Consider the following 7,500-nt stretch of genomic DNA (forward strand, 5'->3'; position numbering starts at 1 on the left):
CAGTGTGGGGTTCCGAATTGCATCCTGCTTCCTTAGGAGTCCATTACTTTTCTTTTACAATATGTGCTGTTTCTAGGAGCCCACTCTTCTGCATAAGGCTTGGAGCTACTTCGACCTCTAGATTTTCCAGATTCCTTTTTAGGGATTGGGATCTTGGGATCGTGCCTAGTGCTCCTATGATTATGGGTACGATTTCCACTGGCATATCCAATATCCTTCCTATTTCTATTTTCAGATCTTGATACTTATCCATTTTTCCCTCTCTTTCTCTTCAACTCTGGTATCCCATGGTATTGCGACATCAATGAGTAATTATCATCACTATTATTATTATTATCTTCATCTTCTTACATTATTATTATTATTACTATTTTTGGGGGCGGGGGGAGGGTGGGGCGGGGGGAGTGGGGGGGGGGGGGGGGGGGGGGGGGGGGGGGAGGGGTGGGGGGGGGGGGGGGGCAGTTATCACAGTCCTCCAATTCGACTGGGTGGTATTTATAGTGTGGGGTTCCGGGTTGCATCCTGCCTCCTTAGTAGTCCATCACTTTTCTTACTATGTGCGCCGTTTCTAGGATCACACTCTTCTGCATGAGTCCTGGGGTTACTTCAGCCTCTAGTTTTTCCAGATTCCTTTCCAGGGATCTTGGATCGTGCCTAGTGTTCCTATGATTATGGGTACAATTTCCACTGGCATATCCCATATCCTTCTTATTTCTATTTTCAGGTCTTGATACTTATCCATTTTTCCTTTTCTTTCTCTTCAACTCTGGTGTCCCATGGTATTGCGACATCAATGAGTGATACTTTCTTCTTGATTTTATCAATCAACGTCACGTCTGGTCTATTTACACGCATCACCCTATCTGTTCTGATACCATAGTCCCAGAGGATCTTTGCTTGATCGTTTTCTATCATTCCTTCAGGTTGGTGCTCGTACCACTTATTACTGCAAGGTAGCTGGTGTTTCTTGCACAGGCTCCAGTGGAGGGCTTTTGCCACTGAATCATGCCTCTTTTTGTACTGGTTATGAGCAAGCCGGACATTCGCTTGCTATGTGGCTATGTTCTCATTTTCCGTATTACACTTCTTACATATGGGAGAGATGTTATTTCCATCTATCGTTCTTTGAACATATCTGGTTCTTAGGGCCTGATCTTGTGCCGCTGTTATCATTCCTTCAGTTTCCTTCTTGAGCACTACCCTCTGTAACCATTGCCATGTGTCATCGCTGGCCATTTCTTTAGTCTGCCTCATGTATTGTCCGTGCATTGGTTTGTTGTGCCATTCCTCTATTCTGTTTGTCATTCTCCTGTCTCTGTATATTTGTGGGTCTTCGTCTACTATTATCAGTCCTTCTTCCCATACACTCTTTAGCCCCTCGTCTTCACTGGTTTTCAGATATTGCCCCAGTGCTCTGTTCTCGATGTTGACGCAGTCATCTATGCTTAGTAGTCCTCTCCCTCCTTCCTTTCGTGTTATGTATAGTTTGTCCCTATTTGCTCTTGCAATTAAACTGTTTCATACATGTATTTATTAGAAGCGCTTAAACACAAAAAGGATATCATCCGATGATTCACTGTGAATCTGACAACATGATTTTTTATTTCTAAGACATTTTTCCATTTTATAATGCCTCTTTTAATAAACGAAGTAGAGCCATTATAGTTCAATTTGAAATTTCCTAATTTTTTTTTTTATTTAAACTTCTCACTCGACTGTTTCTACACAAAGGGAAAATGCTATCTTGAATCGCTAATTGTTTTCACCAAAAGAAAAGCATTATATTTAACACGAATGATTGTGTATAAATGTGTTATCCCACTATCTGTTAATGTATCAGGTTTAGTTTTTTTTTTTTTTTTTTTCTGACAAAGACCCATGTAAAAAGCAAAGAAAAATGAAGAAACCAATATATAAATCTTCCAATGTACTTAAGCCATCGACTCGCTGGAAAATAAACGTTACAAGGACATTATATATGAGATAAAATGCGTTTCGAGATGACATGCTTAGGATTTATGGAAATATTATCTTTATTAAAGTACTCCGTCTGGATTTCTCTATTTCCAGGTGTGGTACTGTTTGTTTCTCTTGATAGGATGTAGATTAGAAAGCAACGCTTCTACCTGGATTTGTTGAGCGGTGATTATTTCGCGGTAGGTCCAGCTGTCTTTTCCTTAGAAGTGGTTTCAGGAGAGTTTTTTTATTTTTTTATTTCGGCCTTCCATAGCCCTCCTCGTAAGTTTGGTTCTTTGTTTTACCAATGATGGCTTAATACAGAATCCGGTTCTTGTATGAAACAGAACTTTGAGTCATCAAAGTTGACTCACTCCAACTGCTACGATGCTTGTACAAAGCTAATATTTTTTTCTCTTAATTTTTTTCCAAAGGGAACTTTCAGTTCGACCTATAACTGTTTCCAATCTCCAGGTGCTACTTTGTAAACAGTGCATTTGTTTTTCTTTATTTTGACGGACACCAACAAAAATACTCAATATGTTTCATCAATGGAAAAACAAGGGGTATCAGATTCATTGTTTGTTATTCCACTTATTTCATGCCCTCCACATACAGGAATTTTCTTGCGTTGCTAAAAAGTAATCTTTGTTTTTGCCTACATGGCATCGAAAGGTTCATCGGCTTTGTTGATGGTTTTTACGAGCCTTTCCGTAGGTTATAGTTCCTGGGTGAGTTGTTTTTGGAAAAGAAAGGATTGTTAGTCAAGTAGCATTAAGAGCAAAAGAGGAGACCTCTAGGATAAAGACTAAGTACGCCACACTTGCTGAAATGCCGTGGTAGCAGGGGAAAGGAATATAGGACATAGAAAAGTACTTGGATGATTCCGTTATTTTTTATATAACTGCATGGGTTAGTTTTCCATATTTTTCCGGCTCCTCGTTGGACGAGTGGATTACGTGTTCGCCTACCGATTCGGTAGTACTGAGTTTGATTCCCCATTATGCCAACGTGGAATCAGAGGAATTTACGATAAGAAGTAGCAAAGTGGCTTGAAAAACTGATGTCAACCAAATCATGCTCCTGGGTTCAACAGCGGCCGGAATTATAGAGATAATTTTATAATGAAAATCTCTACGGTATTGGAGTTAGTATTGAATATTAGAACACATAAAATGGACCTTAGAAATATCATTAATAAGGGATGACGTAATTAATTAAAAGTTTGTGTATTAAACTGTACAGCTTGTAGTTTTCCCGTCTTAGATTTAAAACAAAGTTGTTATTTCTTGTATATTTTTAAAGAGAGGAATAAGCCGTTAACAGATGCCTTGCGAACTGTTTCCTTTTTCTGTACCCATGGAAGAATATATGGAAAAGAAAGAGCCGATCAGAAAACCGATAAAGGACGTAATTCATTCGCGTTATCGTTTTATCCTTTATAATTATTCTATAAATATTCTATGTATAGTGTAATAGCACCAGTCCAACAACTGGAAGACACAAGACCAATGTATTTTATGGTGTCAGGCTGATTGGTTATATCCGTAAAAGAAATTTACGTGATGAGTTACGTAACAGTTATGAAGATGTATTTACTTTTCAGTCCACTAAGTTGAAACATGAAATGAGTGCCATTAGGCCAATCCATACGCAGCACTCTCGATATTGCAACTAAATCAAACTTTCCATTAGCGAGCACCTTTGAATTAAAGAAAAAATGAGGTCCTCTGCGCGGGAATGTTGCAGTTGAGCAAACATAAATATCATATCCCTTTTTATTTGAGAATGAAAAATTGTTTTAGTATTATAAATGTGAAAAAATCAACGTATATATAAATATATATATATATATATATATATTATATATATATATATATATATATATATATATATATATATATATATATATATATATTCGTTCCAATACGAGCATGAAAAATTATCACAGTTTCTTTACTACCTACTATGAGATTCAGGGCCTCTGTAACGGTTTTTCGCAATAACTTTTTTATCTATGCATTTCATAAATATAACGCTTATTCAGAATACATATTATATCTACACATAAATTTTGACTGTATTCTGCATTACGTAGGTTGAATAAATTTGGTACTTATAATGTAAAAGTGACTTTTTTTGAAGACAGGCTAACCTACTCAGAGAAAAGGTTTCGAACGCACTCGTTACGTAACTTATGACAGCATTTCTTCCTTCTTTTCTCCAATGGATGATTGGCTATACGTAACGAAGGCTAGACCTCTGGCAACAATGACATACAAATTTAAAATACAAGCAAAGCAGTACACTTTTATGAACTCTGAAGCCTCTCCCACTCATAATTGTCATAATGAACAAACCAACAAAATATGTTAATAAAAACAAAAACACTTCGATTATTAGTCTACTCCCAAAATATATGTCCTAAGAACTAACAGTCTACTTTATCGGGCACAATCAGATTGACAAGATGTAGGGAATAGTTGGTAATTTTCATAAACATAGTAGAAAAGCTTGATTTGATAACTGCTATATCCAATGTCAAGCAATTTTTTGTTTCATTATTGGCTATCTACCTATTTACTGAAAAAAATAGCCGGTACCGTATTTTGGGCTTTAAACCTTCACCAATAATTATCGTCAGAATGATGACTTCACGAGGCTCCACCCACTTTGGCCTCGTTATAATATTCAGGATAACACTGAAGGCTATCATGGGCATTGTTGGATTAGAAAATTTAACTTCTGTCTATAAAAAACTCATTTCTCTAGCAGTTGTAAGAAATGCTAAATGATACTCAAGGATCCCAGCAGTTGGCCTAAACGTTTAATTCATGATATTACTGCTATTACTACAATAGTATTGCTACGCTAGCACCCCACCCACATCTATGTATCGTTCCGCCATTCATAAAGTCTTTATATCCAACACGCCATACGGCCTAAAGAAGAAGAAAAAAATATCGGATGACTCTGTTGTCTGCTGGAGATTTTTAGCACATATAAGCTTGTATTTACTTGGATTGGATGGAAAATCTTATTTAAAAAAAAAAATAGTTATATAAAGGCTGATTACATACAATCTCTCTTTCTCTCTCTCTTGTGGCATAGTGAATAGTGCAATGGAAATGTTCAAAAATCCTGAATGACATTACAAGTATTATAATCACGTTACGCTAAATACAAATCAGACCATAAACATTGGATTTAAACTAGAAACTGAATAATTACCTATTCAGGCTATGGTAAGTATGGCCACGGGCTTTCTCTTGACTGTATAAAGTTACAAGTCTTAAGACAAATGCAGTTTTGCAACCACGGGGTCAATTCCAAATCCTGTTAGCCATTCTTGACTGCTATGGGTTTCAGGAGCAGATGGAACAAGGTTGAATGAAGTTTCTGTCTGGCGGATGGGCGGGGCAACATTTCGTAAAACGGTGTTTACCTTGCTTACGTAATGAATGTTTTTCGACTCTTGGCTCGTAATCATTGGCCATGGCGTCGGCTAGATAATTTTTACTCCATAAAAATTAAAACTATCGGGTTTACGTTGTTGATAATGCTGACAAAATTTGTGTATGGTTGTAAAATATACATATGTCAACTTTCAGCTACATCCGATGCTTTGATAAGGAGCAAAGTCCAAAAAACCGTGTTACAGAGGCCGTGAATCTCATAGTAGATTTAGAATACACTAAAGGTTTTCGGTTGTAAACTAAAATATTAATACTTTCGGTAAAAATAGAAAAGAGAATTTCTGTGTAAATGTTTGAGAATGTATTTAGATAGTCCGACATAGATGGAGTAAAATAGAGATTATATATGACGGCAATGGAAAAAGCAAAAATACACAAACAATTATACTGTAATTTAAGAATAAGTAAACAAAAGAATGTAAGTTAAGGACCAAAATACTATTTAGATGAAATTGATGAATAAAGGTTTCAAAGTACTTTGTTTCTTTAGACAAGAAGGAAAAAATCCCACTCCTAACAAATCCTGTAAACCTGTGTTCAAATTACAGGAACATGGAGATGTGGTGACCACACGATGTTACCACAGAAAAACAAATGTGTGGAAACACTAATTTTTATATTCTTTGAAGTGGAAGGGGGGTTGGGTTGGGTTACCTTTTGATTTCCAGCGAAGGGAAGAACTCTGCTACAAGATTCAACCTTAACTGGACATTGACCACCCGTGGCTCTGCGAAATGTTTGGAAAAAAAAAAACTGACATTAAGTTAAGTAATACTCTAAATTAACTGATGGAAACTGTGATATTCAGAAAAATAAGATTAAAGAAAAGATTACTCCATTTCTCGCCGACTATTTAAGCCAGAGCTTATTGTTTGTACACCAAGATACGAAAATGGGAAATATGAAATGAAGTTTTATATGCCCTGGATGTCCCCATAGGCATAGTGTATGAAGCAATGTAGATAAAGCATATAAAATTTATTCCAGTAAATGTTCAATCCCGTCCGTCGGAAGAGGTAGTGATGATGAGGTGGCTTTCCATAAAGGAAATACAAGAACTACAAAATTAATAGCGACTAACCAGAAGTTTATATTTTACTGCTATTACTTCGATAGTCTTCTTCGGTAAATTGGAGGTAATTTAAGATACAGAATAGCATAATCATAAGAATGTGTATTCTTATGATTATCTATACACAAATAGATGATTATTACCTTTTGATAATTAAAACACTTCCATGCAGATAAGAAACAAAACATTTGTGCCGCATGAGAGTCAACATGACATATTTTTGCTTACTGACATTTTTGTATCCACATTAGTAGTACAACTTGTTTTAGAAATTCTCACGTAGAGTCACCATTTATTTTACCAGCCATTCATTCAATTCCTTCATCTTTACCCTTTGTTACCAGATCGTAATCGTTATCAAATGGTTCTCCTTATCATCCTGATTTTCATACATACAATACATTACAATACATACATACAACATACAACTACAAATACATACATACACATGTATGTAATGTAAAATACTTTTTCGATAGGAATTTTTCCCACTCACTATTTGTAAAATATTATTATGGTATGTAGGGGAGTTAGGATTAGCTGTCAGAATACTTAGTGATTACCCAATTCACATAAGTACTATTTACACTTAGGTTATAATCAGTAAATGTATTCAACCAATAAATTCAGACTTATTGTCTTAAATTTATGCAATCTTTTAAATTCTAAATCGTAAAACCATGATCGTGATTGTCACAGACTAACCTGCGTTAAAATTGGCGTGAAATTAAGAATTTACAACCTTTCCATTATAATTGGGATTTTTCCCTCGTGGTTTCAGCAAAATTCCATAAAGATAAGTTTTCAAAGATCACTTCCTATTTTCAAAGCCAGATTCATTCGAATCGGCCCACTTCATCTACAGTAAGATGAACCTCACCGAAACTGTGAAGAAAAAAGAAAACCATCACTTCTTCCTTTTTTTTTTTTTGTGGGTAGGGTGGGTAGGGTGCAGGGGTTTCTGTGAATTGTTTACTTCAGTTTTTCTCTATATTA

Source organism: Macrobrachium nipponense, chromosome 5 (assembly GCF_015104395.2).
Source record: "Macrobrachium nipponense isolate FS-2020 chromosome 5, ASM1510439v2, whole genome shotgun sequence".
Classification (NCBI taxonomy): domain Eukaryota; kingdom Metazoa; phylum Arthropoda; class Malacostraca; order Decapoda; family Palaemonidae; genus Macrobrachium; species Macrobrachium nipponense.